Source organism: Falco rusticolus, chromosome 3, assembly GCF_015220075.1.
Source record: "Falco rusticolus isolate bFalRus1 chromosome 3, bFalRus1.pri, whole genome shotgun sequence".
NCBI lineage: Eukaryota > Metazoa > Chordata > Aves > Falconiformes > Falconidae > Falco > Falco rusticolus.
Window position 1 is genome coordinate 79,764,937 of NC_051189.1, and position 18,709 is coordinate 79,783,645.

The 18,709-nt window shown below is 41.7% G+C and overlaps 1 protein-coding gene and 1 long non-coding RNA gene across 7 annotated transcripts in view; one reads left to right on the top strand and one right to left on the bottom strand.

Annotated features, from left to right (window-relative positions):
• The window catches only part of GRB10 (growth factor receptor bound protein 10), a 149,187-nt gene that overhangs the window by 19,139 nt on the left and 111,339 nt on the right, over positions 1-18,709 (top strand). The window contains exon 1 of one of the 5 annotated variants that reach the window (XM_037379968.1): positions 10,035-10,137. The exons of the other annotated variants lie outside the window; for them this stretch is intronic. The gene's annotated coding sequence lies outside the window, so the exon portion shown is untranslated. Of the gene's footprint in view, positions 1-10,034; positions 10,138-18,709 lie in introns of those variants that run through there. 5 annotated transcript variants of the gene reach the window in all.
• Positions 1-18,709, bottom strand: part of LOC119144491 — a 33,428-nt gene that overhangs the window by 10,183 nt on the left and 4,536 nt on the right. The window contains exons 2-3 of one of the 2 annotated variants that reach the window (XR_005103148.1): positions 12,621-12,697; positions 8,335-9,858 (exon numbers count right to left, since the gene is read on the bottom strand). This is a non-coding gene — a long non-coding RNA (uncharacterized LOC119144491). Of the gene's footprint in view, positions 1-8,334; positions 9,859-12,620; positions 12,698-18,709 lie in introns of those variants that run through there. The other variant, XR_005103149.1, reaches the window with a different exon arrangement.

Here is an 18,709-nt window from a genome sequence, read left to right on the forward strand (position 1 = left end):
GGTTTTGTGTGTTGTGCTTCTGCTGCTACAGAAGTTTAAAACAGAAAGTACAGAAATGTACTGATGAATCCAGAATGGCTAGATAATCATATGACAAACTGGAGGCTTGGTTCTGTGTCACCACTAGATCTAGAAGCATGTTGGGTAAGGGGATGTTTACAGAGCAGAGACAGTGAACAATACTAATACTGTTCACAAAGTAAGAACCCTTCTGAAAAGGAACGTACAGTTTCAAGAACAGATGGTGTAGTGGTAATGAAGACTCACAAATTTTTGTTGGCTGGCAGCCATCTTTCAGGTTAGGATCTTGTCTCTAAAGCTCTTTCATAGAGTTTACTTCCTTTCTGCAAAGTACTTGATAAAAGGGCAGAGTTAATTCCTCATCGGAACTTGTTCTTCCTGGTCTAACAAAAATAAGCTCACCATGGAAGCACAAGGTAAGCACCAGTAAGCTCATGGAGGCAGGTAGGCTTTCTTGAGCAGTCTGTGTGGCTATTTCAGATTTTGTTCTGCTTGCTGTGCTCCAGAATTAGCGTGCTGCAGGACGGTTGTCACCCCTTTGATGGAAGGTGGGAAGACTGACTTGGAAAGATGCACAAGTCTTGCTTTGATCATCTTATTTCTTCTGCAGAAGCAGCATATTGTTTGTGAGACAGAGCTTACATAATCCTCCTTCTGTGTGTGTGTAAACATACTTAACACAGGCCTTTTGTTTCCTGACTAGTTTAAATTTATCCGTAGCGTACTTGCAGTGTGGAAGGGGACAGAGAAGAAGGATGAGTTACAGGATGCATTTCAGATTTCTCTTCTCTTCCAGTGCCCCAGAACTTGTATGGACTCATAACAAGCAAGACAGAGGTGAAATAACCCCATTCTTCTCTTCTATCCATGCTCTACCCTGCTGAGAGCAAACTGACTGTCTCTTTATAATCAGTGGTATCACAACCCTTGCTCTTCTTTGCTGGGTTGATTCTTCTGTTGCACAGTAGCTGTAGGGAGGCTTCAAATGCAGAATTAGTGTATAAGTCTGTGCCATTTTTGGCTGGCTGTTAGTGTTTAAAGTCTTTAAAGTCACCCAGTAAACACAACACAGAAGAGCAAAAGTTGGCCTGGATATGTGGCGCGTGTGTTCTTGTTTAATATCGGAATTCCTGGTATGGCCAGGGATGCATGCCAGCTTTGGCAGTACAGGGCACAGTTCAGATACTTAAGTACTATACTAAAAATAACAAGACTATTTTAGACTGGGACCCAATTAGGGACAGAATAACTTGTTGCTCTGCAATCAGTAATCTGAAGTAGCAGGCAGGCTGCAATGTGCAAGTAAACTTGTCTGTTTTGCTTGCGGAGTTGCCAGTTTTGATGCTGCTTCCTCACTGTGTTTGTTGCTTGGGTGCTCTTCCAGAGGTTAAAAAAAAATGTTAAATCCTCATCTTCAGGCAGACTTTGCATGCTTTAGTTCAGATTTTGTTATTGCAGTGTTTAATAGCATTACAGTTCCTTATCCTCCAGTGGTGGCTTGGGAAATTCCTAGAAGGCAAGGAACAGGAGGCGAGAAGCTGCACTATACCCTCCCTGTCACAGCAAGGAAGCTTCGCCCTGCTCTGTGGAAGGGCAGCAAGGGTAAATCTGGGCAGTCAAGGAGCGGAGATGTTGCTTGGAGGATGGTCACTTTTTCCCCTGGTTTGCCTACTGGGGACAGAGAAGGGAATATGGTTTCTGAAATGTACTGCTGCTTCCTATGTCAAGAAGTAAAGTGAAAATAACTTGCACATTTAAGCACCTAAACCAAAGCATTACTTTTACATTTCAGTAGTTTCTCTCTGATGGTTTTATTTTTGGTGATGCTGCTTACTGCCACCTTCTATTAGATTGCCTGGATTCCAGTGAAACGAGTTAGAGGAATCTGAATTTCTCTCTGCGCAGGGCGTGTGGGGTGGCGGGGAAGGAGCAAGCATGCTCCAGCATCCAAATCCTCTAGTCTTGCAGGGCTTTCAAGTGATTGGCTATGTTTGGTCCCTGTTCTCTGACGCTTATCAGAGTGGGAGTCGTGGATGAGGGAATGCTTTATGGAGCCTTAAGCAAATGCTGTGTTGGATAGACTTTTGCTGATGCTTGAAATGAAAGCTAAATGCACCTAAAACTTCTATTTTCGTAGATATCTTTCTAGCATGCTATTTTGAGAACATGAAAAAGCCAGAGTCGTCTTGGTGTTTTGAGACTCGTGCTATTTTGAAAGTAGCTTTTAGGTTTATTTAAAATAAGCTGATAAGAGGTGTTCAAGGCCTTGTTCAGCTGTGGTCTCTTAGGAGCTTTTAGTATGGTATTTGGCCTCTGTTGTGATTTTGGGAGGACTTAAATCAGATTTGTGTAGGAAACTTCATGTTCTTTAAGATCCTAATGGTTTATTTGCTCTTGTGCTGGCCTGAAATCAAAGGCAGAGGCTTCCTAGATGGCCATTATGAAAACAGCACCCTTTGCATTCAGTGCTGCAGTGTGTCACATCCTGGCTGTTGTAAATTCCCATGGAAATAGTGGGAGAGGCACCCTGGCGAAGTGGTTCATGTTTTATGTTATAGAGAGCCAGCATTTAGGCATGTGCTTGTCAACTCGCAAGCTACATATATTCTACCTTCTGCATACTGCAGCAGCCTGCAGGACTTGCTGTCAAAAGTAAATGTTAGATGGAGGATGCCTAGCAACTGTAGCTTTTAGGTCTGTGCCAAATTGTTAAAGGTGCAAATCTGTTTAACTGATGCAGTGTTTTCTGGAGGGTGCAGTGTGGCGGTGCTGAGGTTGTGCTTCTGGACCTCTGTCACGTGGCTGTCCCTCTAGCTCTTTCACCATCCCCATTAGGTTAATGTCTAGCACTCAGAATTCACAGCCAGGAATATTAATTAATTAAAAAAAATAATGATGTTAACTTGAATTACAGACTTGGTTCATGTGAAAGGGCTACGTTAATGAGCTTAGCTGAGGGGCAAGTAGCCCTCTGTCCTGCTGTCTCTGGTGGGGGACGTGACCTGGGGCCAGCAGCTGGGAATAGAGATGTCTTGAATGCAGAGCTTGTGGCTCAGAAACCCTGCCTTCTGCCGGTGCTGGGGGCCTGCTGGGTGACCTCAAAATCCTTTCCGGCTGTCTCCACTTCTCTGTTTGGAAATGGACTTGGTACTTTGGGAAAAAAGGGCAATAATCTGCCTAAGAGTGAGCATAGCTTTGGCTGTTCCTCTTGTAAGCGTAGCAGTAGTGGATCAGACCACAGGTTAACCAAGAACAGTGTTATGTGTCTCTGGGCCATCGGTAGCAGTTGCTTAGGGTAGAAAGCCTGAAAAGAGATTTTCTGCTGCTTTTAGGCCCTTCTGCTTCATGGTGAGCTGTGCTGCAGTTCTTTGGAGTGTCTGTCTCCATTGAGCCGTCCCTTGACGAGCTTTCTCTAGTGCTTAGCCTAAATTATTATTTTAACACATGGATAGGTCCAGTCACCCCATGGAAATGATTTTCATGTTTCCTATCCACTTCAGACCTTTTACCTACACCTTTCTTTTGAGAGGGAATGGTCATTTTCTGGGTGCTTCATGCGTGTCCTCCATAACTGTCCAGATGTCTGTCATCTTCCCCCTCAGTTTTCTCTTCTCCATGCCGAATGATCTAGGCCTGTTGGTTTCTGCTTTAGGAATTCCTTTTCTCTGTACTCTTTCTAATGCTGTGTTACCCTTTTAGTGTTGTAACAGCCCACAGTTTTCAAAAAGTGGGTGTTCCCTGGCTTTAAAGGAGTTGTCATGATTCTGCTTTGCTTGTGGCAATTCCTTAATTCTTGATACCTCACAAGGAAATACAGTATTGTTTGCAGTTTTTATTATTTGCCATCCTCTCGTTCTCCCTAAGGCGATACATCCAAACAAGACTTCAGACTCCTGACGCTTGCTTCAGCAGTACACACTGGCAGCATTATTTTTCTTCTTGCACGTTGGCTTGGGTTTGTGGAAATTAAATCAGCGTTGCCCTTTTGGTGGCCCATTTGCTCGTGATCATGAGATCATTCCACTGTGCTTTGCGTCAAGCTCCAGCTCTGACTGAACATGTCACACTGCCAGCAAACTTCCTGTCACCTCTCTGTTTGTCACGTTTCAGAGAGCTTATGGATACGTTGAAAAGAAGGACCACTGTAGTCATTCTTGAGACTCCTTGTATGGAAAAAATGCTCTGTTTTCCTACCTCTAAACCTTCAGCTGGGTGTTAAGAGGGGAGCCACTCCTGCAAATTACAGCAGGTCTGGTCCTTTTAAGAGCGTCTGGTTAGGGATGACGTCCAAATGTGTCTTTGGTTGTACAGTATCATAAACCGTGGGTAGGTTTGAGTCATAACTTCTGCAAAAGCTGTACTAGCTCTTCCTCATGCCATCTTATTTATTATTTGTGTCTGTTATCTTGTTAACTAGTTTTTCAGTAAAGAAGTCACTTCCTGATTTTTCAGTTCCCTGCATTTACCTTGAACACACTTCTGAAAACTGATCTAACTTAGCATCTTTCATGCTACATCCAAATCAATTTAGGTGTGACAGGGTATATACAGCAATTAATGGCTTGGCAGTTTAATATTTTTCTTCAGAAATCTTGGCTGAATTAGTTCTATTCTAGCAACTTACTGCAGTCTTCTAATGCTCCTCTTAAAAATATCCTATATCAGCAGTTGTTTAGTTTGTATGGTGCCTGGTGAACCTTTGTAAGTTGGCTTACTGATTTATTTATTTATTTTTAATGAACAAACATGACATCTCTTAAGGAACTAAACCAAAACCAGTCCTTATCTTTTCTTCCTGTCAAGAAACCTTAAAGATGTTTGCAGCTGAGTTGAGACAGAGGAAAAACTTTTTCATGTATTTTGCAGTAGAACTGGTAGCAGATGCTATTCTAGTGAGGTCTTGGGTTCAGCCTTATGTCCAAGTTTGCTCTGGGCATCTGAGGGTAACCATAAACATGAAATTGATTTTCACTGTCATGACTTCTGAGGCTTTTGCCTTAGGTTATAGGGAGTGCCTGTTGCAGCATCAGTATATCCTGTGTTTCATTTCTGAACTTCAGTGTCCCTCCTCTGCGTTGCCGGTTCTCAAGTTACTGGGACACCAAGTTAACATCTTCAAGTACGCTTGGCAGAACAAAGTCGGAGGAATGTACTTCTTGGTTAGAAAACTTAGTCTCAGAGTCTGCAGCAAAAAGATGAATGCAGAATTTCCATGCCTGAGCAAGAAGTCTTGAGCAAACCTCCCACTAGCAGAGGAAAAGACCTGGGAAGCTCTCATGTATCTTTTGCGGTGTTTCTAGCACATAATGAAATGCTGCTTTCTCGTCCAGCCTGAGAACTTGTTTATGAAACCTAGTATTGCCCTGTGAAACTCAACACTGCGCTTCTTAATACTACAGCCGAAGCGATGCTCAGTGAGGTGGACAGGGTGCTTTGTGTATCAGCTGTTTCAGGCGTCGTGAAGTCTAAATACAGCACTTCCTTAGCTGGCACTTGGAAGCTTCACCCGCTCCTGGAGAGGGGAGAGAAATGTTGGTGTCACGGTGCAAACCTGTAGTTGATGCATCCTCCAAAAAAACCCCAAACCCCCCCCCCCAAAACAGCTGAGTCATTTGTTCATTCTTCTTCTTCCATGCTGCCAGCTAATCCCAATACCCTTGTATTTCACAGAGGAGGGAGAAGGCAGACAATGCTGTCTTTTATTACTTATACCCTACAGGACACTATCTTCTCCACCAAATACGGGTGGCGTCTGTCTGTCTCCACTTCATGGGAAAGATTAGCAACAATGAAGGTTAACAATTAAGGTTGTGAAAACCTTTGAATAACTGCAGCATCTGCTCTTATACTAGAATAAATAAAATAAAGCTGGAGCTCTAATTGCCAACAGAGTACTTGCTCATAATCTATTTTGTAATTGCGGGCTTGTGAAATCCGTACTGTTAACCGGTCCCTCGCCGACCGCTGTGAATGACCAGCGGTCAGTGCAAGTAGTGGTTTGGCCAAGAGCCGTGTGCTGAAGCTGAGGCTGCAGGATGAGAAGTGGGAATCCTGTATAAAACTTGGGGCACTGTAGACTTTGCCATGGCAGTGGTGGTCAGGTGGCTCCTGAGGCAGCTGTGGGATGTAGTCAGCCCCTCACTTCGGGCATGGGAGTTGACCCCTGAACTTCTGAGTCTGTTTCAGTGTCAAATAAAACCAGTTTTCCTAAACTGCTGTTGACTCTTAACTCGTTTTAGTCTTGCTCTGAGACAGAACAGGGTTGTTGAGGGGTAATTTACTGTGTCTCATCTGACTGATTTTTTTTTTTTCCATAAGCTTCTTAAATTTGATGGTAAGAGAGCACCAGTGTATGTCCTGAGATAGAAGTTTCTAGAAGTAGGCATTGAGGCAGCACTGGAAATAACTGACTTACAGTGCTTACTTTTGCTAATATATCAGGAAAAATCTACAAATTAAAAAGAATGTCCTGAACTTTACTTTAGGAGTATTCATTCAGATAAAGCCATTTTGTTATAAAGGAATGTTCTCCTATGGAATAGAATATTTTGGCTGGAAGGGACCTGATTGTCTAGTCCAAGTGCCTGACCGCTTCAGGGCTGACCAAAGGTTAAAGTGTATTAAGGGCATGTCCAAATGCCTTGTCTTAAAACACTTAAACACAGACTTGGGGCATCGAACACCTGTTTAGGAAACCTGTTCCAGTGTTTGACCACCCTCTTAGTAAAGGAAATGTTTCTGAGTGTCTAGTCTGAACCTCCCCTGGCACAGCTTTGAACCATTCCCATGCATCCTCTTACTGGATACCAGGGAGAAGATTTCCAGTAAGTGGGAATCACATATTTACTTAATTTTGTCTGACTGTACAGGGCGATTTCTTAACTTTGCTGATCACTTGCTCTGCAGATGTGTTGTACCATCCTTCCAGAGAATGAAAGCTTCAGTGCCGCTCAAGCGCTTGGAGCTGGAGCCTAGTCCTTCTTGGTACATGTGGCCTCTACAGAGGGAGTGGTTTGTGTTCTGGCTTGGTGCAAAAGTGAAGTGATTCTGCTCTTTCCAGAGCTTGCTTTTGTGTTTAAAAACATATCTCTTGAGGCATTACACCTTAAAACGCTTAACTTGCTGCACAGAGGTCTGTATCAAAAGACTGTTAGGGTTCTGTCATCAAAGTCTGGTAGAAAACAACCATGCTTTTCTATCCCTCAGACCATAAGAGAAGTTCAGGTTTGTTGTTCCTTGGTTTGCTCAGTATTTCTTCTTCCCCATCTATTGGTAGCGGTTTTCTTTGCTCTAGCTGCCAAATCTTTTCTGGCCAGTGCTGCTGCTTGCTGTCACAGGACAAATTATATCTGTGGTGTTATGCTTCATTGTTCTGTGTAGTCCCACCAAGACTGACCGGAGCGCTGTGTTGGGCAGCGTGTTGTTGTACTTCATCAGGAGCAGAGTATGACAGGTGTCAGTAGTTCAGGAGACAACACTGGCAAGGTTTACAACTGGGAGCTTCTCTGGGAACCACTGCTGCCTTCCCCTGCCACGGAGAGAAGAGCACTTTTTCCCTGTGGAGTAACCTTCTCAAACCTGGCTCTTGGGAGGCATCCAGCTTCACAGAACTTATGCTTCTGTCTTATTTTGGAAGGAAGCTTTTTGGTTTTGTATAATGAAGCGTTCTTGCTTGTTTAAATAAGACCGTCCTCATGAAAATCTGCTGCTTATTTTAGGCTATTGACTTACATGAGTTATTGGAGTAGAAAAGATGCTTAGGCAAAGATGTTGCAGAAAACAAATGTGATAGGTAAATTACACTGTGGCTTGGAAACTAAGACAAATAATGCCATGAAGAGGAGTATCAGACGTTGGCAAATTCTGTGGTACTGCTGCCTTTTTGATGGAGGGGGAGGAATATTACAAGCTAGGGAATGCTGAGATCTGTAAGCATCAGAGCCTTAGGTGAAGGAGATACTTGCCCTTTTCCAATGACAGAAAGTAGCATGAAAGCCTGAGGTTTCTCTTTAAAGCAGGCAGTTGCGTGAAGCCATCTCTTCATGCAGAACTGGGTTTTAATAAAACAGTACTGCTAATTAGTGAGGCTGAAAATTGAGACTTTTCTGATGTGTCTGTCAAATTGATTGCATTAATGATGAGTGAATTCTTTAATAGATCAAAATACAAAGGAACAAAAACTTAGGAATTGTTATTTCATCAGTTAACAGTAGCAATTGGAAATTTCAAATTCCTGATATTCAGAGAGGCTTTTGCAAGACAGCTTATCTGCTGCTTTTTTTGATAAATCTTCTGTTTTATTACATTGCAGTGTGTTTTGGAAGGGGGAGAACTTTTTAGAAGAGCAAGGAATGAGCAAAATCTCTGCCTCAAACAGCAAAAGAAATTCAGGGAAGAGAAGAGCTAGATTTTTTTTTTTTTGAGGTTGGGCCTTCACAACGCTGACTTCTGACATATCAGCTGAAGTTCTCTTTTGCATTCTGTACTGCTGCTAAAGAAGCTCTTTATCTGCTTTTTGAGTTCACATGTGCATATGTAAGTGCATGTGTATAATATATGTATATGTACACACACACAGTGAAATTAGGACTGAAAAGTTGCTGGGAGAAGCTGAAGCTTTGTCATGATCGACTTCTGCAGTACAGATGCTAAAAGTCTTGGTAATACTGGGGGACTGGTCTGGCATGATCGTCAGTCTTGTCCAGAGGTGCTGAGGGTTTGAAGTTACAGTGCCGTACAGCGTGGAGGGATTGGTCTGGCTGGTTTTGTACTTCTAGATCATGGATGTCTGCATCGGAGCCTGTTTTCTAAACACTGTGTTTATTCAATGAAGAGAACCTGGTGCTCCAGTGGTGCGCGTCACTGAATTGTGTAGTGGGAGGCACCTCTTGAGACCACCTAGTCCAAACCCCAGCTTTCTCTGACCTCTTCTAGATAGCTGCCGTGGAATGAGGTGAACTGCTGTGAGGAATACCTGTTTTTCCTCAGTGACTGACATGACAGTACAGAGGTATACATTTCACCTATACCCTGCACACACAGGGTGTGTGATTTTCTTTCTTTGTATCCTGTAACAGAGTTGTGGTCAGCTCTGTGCATAGCCTGGATGTTGATTTGTTTTTGTGGGTGATGTACCGCAGGGCTGTAAAACTGTTGTGCGTGGGGACGCTTAAGTGCTGTCTTCTCCCTCCTTTCTACTGTTGCCAGTACCAGTTGGACAGCCTTGGGGGTGGGAGAATGCAGATAAGACCTGTGTGTGGGTTCCAGGCTTTTGGAGTACAGGTGTTTTGTGGGTTAAAATACATCGTACGTAGGGAAGCCACTTTGGATACATCTGGAGCCTACACCCTTTGAGAACAAATGTTCCCTTTCAGCAGCTCCCTAGTCTGAAGGTTAACTAGGAATGTTTCTCATTTAACACATATCTAGTTAACCTTCAGTACTGGTGACGTTCACTGTTTCATGCCTCTGTTAAATAGTCTTATAAGGCCTGAAACAACAGATTTCCTTTATGGCACCCTGAAAGAACAGGGAAGTAGCTCTTAATGTAGGTGGCTTGGCAAAATATTCTAGTGAAGTATTTGGCCTGCTACCCAGCCTTCGATATGTAATCTTTGGGTGCTGCCAAAATACCATTCTAATTAAGTTGACATAGTCTATGAAGCCTGGGTGGTATTACTTCAGTTTTCTTTCCTGTGCTTTCCAACGCTGTGTTTTGAAAGGGTTGATGGAAGCTGTGACACTTGCAACATCACCAGAGTCTTCATTAAGCTGGGATTTCAGTCACCTCGTGACCTTCAGGATCAAAGGAAGGAATATGCTGGTTTTTTCCTCTCTCTGCAGGTGCAAGTTAATAGCAATAAATAAATGTACACTAATGCACATGGGACATGTGATCAGTTGGCCAGACTTCAGCTTTCCATTGAACATTAACACATTAACCCTTCTACAAAATATTAACCTATCCTGTAAGTTTATTTTCTGTTTTGTTTATGCTTAGTTGGAAAAGCTATGCCCTGTTTGTCCCAGGGTGGTATATTTGCAAGTAGGTCAGCGTACTTGCTTTTGAGATGTCAGCTTTGAAACTGTTTTTCAGGGGCTGAAAAGCAAAAAGGGGTAAGAATGACTTTTAAGAGTTTAGCGTTTCCTATTTCTTTTTTTAGGATTTTTTTAAATTTTTTTTTAAAAATTCCTAGCCTGTATTCAAGAATAGAGCACCAGTAACATTCTAGTTGTGTCCTGAAAGGCAGTTAGGTTCTGCTGCAGCAGTGATTGCCTGCTGCTAACTGTAAGCCACCCGTGGATTTGGAGCTTGCATGTTGCATAATACCAGCAAATGCATCTGCGATTACAGAGTGGTCTCTTTGCTCTAAGAAGAGATTGTTCTGATTTCTTAGTAAGGCAGTGTTTAAAATGCACGAGGTATCTACAACATAAGTATCTTAAAACTGCAATTGTTGTTTTTTTTGTTTTTTTTTTTTTTGCAATTGACTGTACTTTGGTGTTGCTGGTACATCGTTGCGCAGGAATGAATGATTACAGCCTCTAAACTGTGTACTCTGGGCTGGACTGGCACAATTTTTGTCCCAGTCAGTTAAGGGTGTGTGTATTGCTTTAGGTTTCTTTGGATTATCTTCTGCACTTCTTGCACATCCCTTTGCATATCCCTTTTGAATAGACAAGATTTTCTGTTTGTCTCGAGAGCAACACAGTATTTGTTGGAGTTCCCTCCTTGCCCTCTTTGCAGTTAGAAGCACTGTTTGCTGTCACAGGCTTGCTTGGTGTTGATGTAGTCTGGGGCTCACTTACATGGTTGAGTTACTTACGGCTGTAATGAGTTTCTGCTTACCAGCTATACTGTGGTAACTCCTACCTTGCTGTGCATGAGAGGTAAAATGGGTTTGCTTGTTTATTTTGACTGCGTACAACTCTTACTTACTCCTTTGTTGCGTTGCAGCCGATTTGTGGTGTCTTAATTGTTTGAACAGTTGAGTTCTTCAGAATAAACTGTATTTGGGAACATATGCTGCAAAATTCTTTGGAGGGTGAATTAACGTACTGTTGATATTGGGGAATGCATCTCTGCTCGTAGCACATAATTTTTTCAGAGGCTAAGCAGAAAAGCTTTCTTTTGAGTGTTCTAAGTATGTGAACAAGAGGTATATTGAGGATAACCTGTGCACATAAGTGTACCTCTTACAGTATCTCAAAAAGATACCACCTTAGTGAGTAGCCTGCTGTTTGAATTGTCTAAACTTGCCTTCTAGCTTCAACCACTTATATGGTATTAGACAATGTAAATAAACTAGTACTTATTCACCAACACAAATTATAGGTAACTGTAAAAGCCTTTGCCAATTGGTTTGCTTTGAAAACATGAACCTTGCTGTTTAAATAAAAGCTTTTGATAATCTTAGACACTGTGTTAACTATTGGTATTAAACCCTGTAAATCATCAAAATGAAAAACCTAATGTCCTTGGTCCACAATGATGTGGTGTTTTTGGTTTTTTTGTTGTTTTTTTTTTTTTTTTTAATCCAAGAAAAGTATCTTAACCCACCTGAAAACTTTGAAGGGCAGGAGAGCCCTAAGGAGGATTCTGGATGGTATTGATAGATATTTGCGTATAGCATGGGTTTTAGTTTTGAGGTTAGTCTTATGGTCAGTGCTTTTGTAACCAGTACTGTGTTACAAAAACCAGCAGGTTCAGTGAGAAGCTCTACTGAACCCCCTGCAAAAATCTTAACTGAGCAGGAAACTTCCTTGTACAAAGCATCCAAGCAAAGAGAAATAGGCAGTGGATAACTGTAATGATGGGTCATTTGGATGAAACAGACTTGAAAAACTGATCAGTGGGTCATGCGATAAAAGATTACCTTTTGATCTTAGTTCCTTTTATATATATATATATGTCTGTCTTTGCCTTTTGCATCTCTCAGAAGGGGAGCAAAGGCTTCTGCATGCTCTGGAAGAATTTCTTCCACAATGATTGCAGAGAAATGAGGGAACAGAAGCTGGGAACAGAGTATAGGTGCTGTAGACTGCTAATGTATGAATTTGAGAGCCCCCCCCTCACACCTGTGTATATATGTTCAACTGTTTGCTCTCCTAGCTTTTGTTGTCAGGAGGCTGTAAAAGTCCCAGCTGTGGGGAGCATCCTGCTGTCTTGTCACCTCAGTGAAGTTGAGTGAGTCGGGTACATCTTTCCAGTAATGCTTAGGGATAGGCCTGTAGATTAAGCTGTGGTTTCAGCCGGGATCTGTAACAATCTGACTTTGTTCAACAAAAATGCATTGTTCAGAGGCTGATGAACTTGCTCTGTTTGTATAGGAGTTAAATAGAAAAATGTCTTGTGTGTAGTTTAGTCTCTGGATTGAGAGTTTAGAGCCATTGGCTTTCAATTCCCAGCCCAGTGCAGGGGGAAGGACCATTCAAACCAGTGGCAGGTTGAAAACATAAAGGCTTGTTAGTTTGTTGGGTGCAAAAACCAATGTTTTGGTAAGTATTTAATGAAAGTGAATTTTAGTTGAGTCTGTACTACAAGGGGAAAGCAAATGCCTTCTAGAAAATGCAACTTTATATTTTGTTTGGAGACTTACCCAAATATTTATCTTCTGTGAGATGCCTGGAAAGCAGTAATTCTCATGGACATGCAGCAGTAAAGGTTTGCCAGCTCCTAATGGCGGTAAACAAAGAAAATGAAAGTTCACAGGTTGCCTTGGCCAATGTAGTAGTTTGTTGCCACTGGAAGGGGTGATCCTGTTCCCTTCCCCTCTTGCTCATGCTCTCCTCCCATTCACATTGTGCCAGCTGAGCTGCTTGTCAGACCTAAGTTTACTACACTTGTTTCCTTAGCAGAAAACTAACCCATCAAACCAAAAATGAGTTAATTAACACATTAATTATGTGAGAAGGAGGGAGTGCCGTGAAGTTGCTGGGAGGAAGTAGAGAAAGAAAGCAGAGCAGAAGCTGATGAAGAGAGTGGGATGTCTGTCCTGTTCTTGGCAGTAACAAGCTATTCAATAATCTTAACTGTTGTACAACTTCACTCTAACTCTTCAGGTTGGATAATGAAAGCCTAAAATAACAGAAGGAAATAATTATTTAGACTGCTTCTCAAGATTGCAAAACCTTGGACTCTTTATGATGAGAAATATGACTAGATCGGGGGGGAAGGCAAGAGAATGATAACACAGAGGACAGAGGCAGTATTTTTTGGTTCTCTGGAAGCAATGAATATAGTGAGGAAGTGTATACATAAAATTAGAGACCATGAGTCATGGCATTTTCAGCTGAAGTTGTTCTTGGACTGCCTTACTATGTGTCTCTTATCGCAGTCATGTGTCTGTGGACCTGCCCTGCTTCTGCATGTGGCTTGCTGATGGGATTGTCTACTATATACTACGTAGTTTCTGTCTAATTAACCTTTTATTTAGACTTGGGTACAGTTGGTTTAGTTGTCAAAGTTCCTGCTTCAGTTACAGATTTAGCTATTATAAGGCAGAAGAGAATTTTCAGTTATCAAGGGAGATAGTGAAACTGCAGAGTTTCATAAATATTTCCAAAGTTCATTGTAGGTTTGTGTCTTAAGGTGGAATGCTTCCTCAGGGACAAGGGGAAAAAATCATTACTTAAGTGGGGCAGGTGCAAAATAACTATTTTTCTCCCAGAACTTTATCCTTATTGTCAGTGAAGCTGCCCTGTCGGGAGGTGAACGTGTATTCACAGGCTATGAGTCTTGATTGAAGGGCCTTTTCAGAATTTTAGGCAGCTTCAGGAAACCAAAAAATGCTGAACTGCATATATTTTATTTAATTTTATTTGGCAAGAATTGAAGTGGGATGGCATCAGCTCTTCTGTGCTTCTTCCGAAGTATGTATCTGTTTTGGCTTTCAAAAGCCTGAATTACTGTTGCCAAGATTCTTCACTTTTTGGCAAAATTACAATGGCAAATGGCTTCCTTTACAAGGTGTAATATTTAGACTAACAGCTTTGCAATTAAGAATGGCAAAGAGAATTATATTCTCTTTTTTTATAAGACCAGATTTTTTAGTATGGAATCGTGGGAGTGTTTGGACGTAACTGAAGTGCTTTTGATTGATGATTTATATTTTGAAAGTGCTTTTCATTTTAGTGCGCAACACTCACTTGAAATTCTAACTAGAACAATGCTTTGTTTTCAAAGATGTTTGAAGTATTACTCTAGTTAGGCAGTTGCTCTATATCAGAGACTTGCAAATGCCTTTTGGGTACATATGTGTATCAAAATGTGAGCGCACATACCAGCTTGTGCAAGGGATGTGGGAAGAACTTGGGAAATCTGCAAGTATTCTTAAATATTACCTGCTGCTAATCTCATTAGGCCATCAGGATGTCAACGATCACGTCATTGAACCTCCTGCAGTTGAAGAGTGATGGCATTCTAGAGTGTTTGGGAAGGTGTTTTAGAGGCAAAAGAACTTGTTTGAAGGGAAGTTGCCCAAGTACTAGTTTTCAGCATGGCAAAACTGGAGACTTTGGATGTGGGGAGGGGCATTCAGAGCTGGAGAGGCAAGCATGTGTTTGAAATGAGTAAAATAGGGAAATGGACAATAGGAGGTTTGTGATGATGAATCCAGTCCTCATCAGTGCCTAACAGAGGAATGAATGCTGTGTTTTCTCTTGTGCAGGAAGCTGCCAGTATTGGTTTGAAGTCAGAGTCTTTTGGTTGTATTCATTTGGCAGCCTACACTAACGAACCTTTTGAGTCCTGCTGACCAAATTATCACCTTGTATCACCAAGGGCATCCTCAGCCTTGTAAACTGGCATGGTGTCTACCTGAAATGACCACCAAAAGAGGGGAGATTGCTTTAGAATTCCTTCTATGTAATGATTGCTAAAGCTGTGGTGGAGTCTGGTGGCAAACGTGTGTGCTGCAAAGGGTGCTTTAGAATCTAGTCTCCTTGGTCCAGCTAGCTAGGTGATCTGGTGGCACTTTCTTTCCAGCCCATGCAGCCAGGATTCCTTCTTGTGAGAAGTTGTGTGGGTCTTGTCCTTGCATGGCAAAGCACATCTGAGTCATGCAGTTTAAACACAGGTGGGGACAGTTAGCTGTCAGGTCTTTCAACTGCAGAAAATTCACTTGACATGCCTTCTGCTATTTGTATCCAAATCCTATTTCCATTGTAACTATGGCAATAGGAGTAGACTAGTAAGACGGTATATAAGTGTATGTGTCCTTATGACCTGTGTTGGTGTAGAGGATTACTAGATGCATCCATTTAACTACTTTATCTTGAAACCATGCTTTAGTGAGATAGATATATAGGTCTGCAGAAGAAAACAGAACACTTTCTCTACTAATTCATAGCATCTAGGAGCCTGGAGCCAGGTAGGTGGAAAGCTGGGATCTTGCAACTTGCTCTTTGTGTGGACCGACAAGACAGGGTCTTTTTTTTTTCCCTGGCTCTTCAAGATGTTAAATTGTAAGTCCAGCGGAGTTGACCCAGACAGTCTTCTGAAGGTGACTTGCAGAATAATATTGTATGAACTCAGCTGTTTCAAGACTTTGTTCTGATTTTTTTATAGAAATCTAGGTTTGGTCTGCTAAGCCTCATGCTGTAGTGTGGGGAGAAATGAAGTGGTGACGCTGAATGCCTGAGAGTAAAAGATACATAAAAGTAAGGGAAAGATTTTTAACCTGTATGTTAAATCTGAGGTCTTGGAGAAAGATCCTCAGGTAGATGAAAATGTAAGACTGTATTGGAGCTTTTTTCCCCTCCCCCTTCCACAGTAGTTCAGTTACAGAAAGCAGAACATTACAGAAGTAAAATAGTGAAACACCCAGGACTTGAAAGATAATAGTATTCAACAAATCTAAGTTACCTTTCATAAAAGAGCATAACTCCCAGTTTTCAAGAGCTCTGGAGCTCGTCTTGCAACTCTGCCAGGTTAAAATATTTTATTTTTTTTTCTCCTCCTCCTGTTCCTAACTAATCTGCAAGCGATAGCGTTTGAAAAATTATTTTTCTCTTGAATTTAAAGACTTTGACAGATGGCACATGTAGAACCTGGAAAACTTCCTGAATTGGCAGAGTGACCATACCCCTGCCATCTTCCTACTGCAGTATCTGTAGGTGCGTAGGCTGTGTGTGCTTCCAGAGTGCTGGGTGAGATACCATTTCCTCTGCTGCGAATATGCAGAGAGCAAGTGATAAATCGAAAAGCATACCTGGTGACAGGCTTAATTTGCAGTTAATAGATAACGTAATCTACTGGTTAGGTAGGTAATTTGATTGTGACTAAAACAACTCATTCAGAGCAGCAGTAATCTCCAGGGTGCGTACCCGCAACGTGTTCCATGTGGGAATGAATATCAATCTTCGTTAAACCAGCTCACATCATCTAAACACTTTTGAGGCCTAGCTGTCGAAGCTATGCCTCACAATGGACTGTTCTTTAGGCTAGAGAATATCATATCAAAAACTAGTCTTAAGACCCTTGAAACTTGGTTTATTGTGACTGTCTTCCAGCGACTCTATCCAAGGAAGACCTTTTAAGCCAATAAAAGCACATGAAGTCACTTGGTTTTGAATATGCACAGGCTGCCTGGCTCGATGCTGCACAGCAGTTGTTCTCACCACAATGTCCTGAGTTTTGTTAACAGTGACTGACTACCTAGCTTGTTTTCTAGTTACTGTCCTTTGGAGTTTCCCTCCCCTGTCTCAAGGTGTTTTAGGAAAAGGGCGGTACTTGGCACTTACACAGCACAAATTGGGAAGAGGTATTTGCATGGAAGGAACATGTAAGGCTGTGTGCAGTTATGGTCTCTGAAGGGAAGTGACATGCTAAAGATCATGTTTAAAAGAAAAAGTTGATTATTTACTTTTTAAATCCTAATTTTTATCTGCTGAACACGTAGTTCTGTCCCTATAAAATTTATTACTCGATGTGCTACAACGAGGCCTTAGATCTTAAAGGTGAGCAAAGGCCTTTTGTATTCCTGGGTTAGGACTACTTTGATAAACTACTTTTAGACAGACAAAAGAGATGCGATCTTAAATCAGTGTTAATGTGTGACTGACCAGGAATGATATCATCTAGAGATTATTGCTTTCCTCTGTTTCTGCGGTGTTAACAGATGAATACTCAAGAATGTAGCAGTGAAGCAAATGGGTCTTGATAAATTATGCAGTCTTGACTCCAACTGTTGTTTGAGGTAATTTACGATCTTCCACTGGTGTAATGGGGCTGTACATAAACTGCAGCACGCCCTAGAGTAGACAAATTGGTCTGGTATTGTTTAGGGACATATTTAATCTATCTTACTATAAGTGAATCGGTGCTTTTTGCTGAAATGTAGAGAGAAAGACCAGTATTTTGATATTCAGTCCTAAATAACCTGCGGTTAAATTCACAGCGGTTGTACCTTTTCCTGTTCTCTAAAATACTAAAGCGGTAATAAGCATAAAACTGTTGCAATCTAAGGCTCTTTTCCCTTTACCTAAACTTTCTTTAATCTTGGTGGGTTTACGTGCTGCTAATACGGTTCTCTTTGTTCCTGATGCATTGTACCAACTTCAGAACTTCTATACTGTACTCCCTAAAGAGAGAAGCCCCCCCTCCCCCCCCTCAGCCAAGATAAAAGAGGTTTCCATAAATCTGTGCTTAATTCTCCTAGGACAAACTGGGTGGATGGTGCAGACCTTGCCCTGCAAATGAAATCTTGAAATCTTCAGATCTGTCTTAAAATCTGACTGCAGATTTTTAGGTGTGAAGTGGGAGTTAGATGGCTGTAGACCACTGTATATATGTTTAAAGACTAACAGTACAAGTTGGGTATCATGCCCACAGTCTCAGATGTTTGAAGTGGTCTTCCCCCACCCCCCATGTGAATGTTGTAAGATTTTGGTTTTAAACTTAAGTAAATGCTGTGGGAAAAAAAAGTATCTAGAATAAACAACTTGATTTATGCGTATTGGGTTAACTAGATTTTCAAATTTGCTATTGCCAAAACCAGTTTCCTCCCAAAATAATTGGCTATATGAATTGATCCCAGAAAGATGCTACCTCAGGAAAACTGCAGGAGCCCAGTTAACTCCTTCCTGGAAAGAAGCTCCCAGGAGTTCGCATGCCTTTCTGATAGAGGAGGAGGCTATCTACAGTACCTCAGCCAAACTTATCCTGGAACTAGATAAAATAAAGCTTCCTCAATGAGTGCACGTTTATGCAGACCATAGGCTGCAGCTCCTCTGGGAGCAGTTTTTCCAAGATGTCTTTCACCCTTGTCCATGACTTAACTGTTCCATAAATCTTGTGGGAGCTTTGATTTGGTGACAGTTCATGCCTACTAGAGAGCAGTGGGTAGCCTGTTTAAAACTCTGGCTTTTGTTTAGAATACATAATTGATAATTAACATTGAACAAGACGGGAGCTCGCTTGTGGTAGGAGTAAAAGTTCTGGCTCTGCTTTGCAGTCTGCTCTGTACTCAGTCACCTTTTTTTTTTTTTTTTAATTTGCTTGGAGGGGGCATCATTTGTCTTATTTAGTTGGTGATATCCCTGTAGTATGCCATTGGTTGGGAGAAATGCTGGTCCCAGGAAATAGTGCTTCATATTTATATGTATATATGTGTGTGTGTGTTTTTGTTTAGGTTTGATTCTTTTGTTAGGAAGCAGCATTTAAAATCACTTTCTTGACGTTGGCTGA